This window comes from Sceloporus undulatus, chromosome 2 (genome assembly GCF_019175285.1).
Source record: "Sceloporus undulatus isolate JIND9_A2432 ecotype Alabama chromosome 2, SceUnd_v1.1, whole genome shotgun sequence".
NCBI lineage: Eukaryota > Metazoa > Chordata > Lepidosauria > Squamata > Phrynosomatidae > Sceloporus > Sceloporus undulatus.
In genome coordinates this window covers 331005137-331005763 of record NC_056523.1, presented here as the reverse complement: position 1 = coordinate 331005763, position 627 = coordinate 331005137, and the positions used below count along the sequence as shown (strand labels likewise).

The window sequence follows — 627 nt, the reverse complement described above, 5'->3', positions numbered from 1 at the left end:
GTGGTTTCCTTCTGGGCAATCCTTCCCCAAGGCGAGGGTTCCCTCTGGGGCAGTCGTCTCGTGTGTGCCCTTTGGTTTTTGCAAGTCCTCCAAAATCCCTGTCCAAGGACTACATCTCCCAGAGTCCTTTTCCCAGCCCTGCCTCCTCCTGGAGCCTCCCACCTGAAGAGCCAGGCTGCTCCTTGCCTTGCCTTGCCTTGCCCTTGCTGCTGGATGCCCAGCTATGAACAGAGCAAGAGGCAGCAGCTGGAGGAGCCCAGGCAGAAGAGGAGAAGCCTTGCAAGGAGAAGGGAGCAGGAGCAGGAGGTGAGAGGGCAGGAGGACTGGCTGGCAGGGCTGGCACCGCTGCTGGGATGGATGCGCATCTGCCCCGCAGGCAGCGTCCGCACTCAAAACCAGCAGCAGCAGCAGCAGGCTTCTTCTTCGATTGAGAGAAGAAGAGTCAGAAACAGAGGCAGAAAGGGTCAGGGATCAGTGGGCAGAGGGAGGAAAGTGGCATTTGTAGTGTTAATGGGTGTATATGATCTGTAGCTATGCATATATATATATATATATATATATAGAAACTAATTCATTCTAATAGTCAGGATCAACACTTAACAACTCTCTCTCTCTATATATATATAT

At 52.5% G+C, this 627-nt stretch overlaps 1 protein-coding gene and 1 pseudogene across 4 annotated transcripts in view; one reads left to right on the top strand and one right to left on the bottom strand.

Annotated features, from left to right (window-relative positions):
* The window catches only part of LOC121924167, a 121658-nt pseudogene that overhangs the window by 93176 nt on the left and 27855 nt on the right, over positions 1–627 (bottom strand).
* Positions 197–627, top strand: part of LOC121924166 (myogenesis-regulating glycosidase-like) — a 718305-nt gene continuing 717874 nt past the window's right edge. For all 4 annotated transcript variants that reach the window (XM_042455327.1, XM_042455330.1, XM_042455335.1 and 1 more), the window contains exon 1: positions 197–306. The gene's annotated coding sequence lies outside the window, so the exon portion shown is untranslated. The remainder of the gene's footprint in view (positions 307–627) is intronic.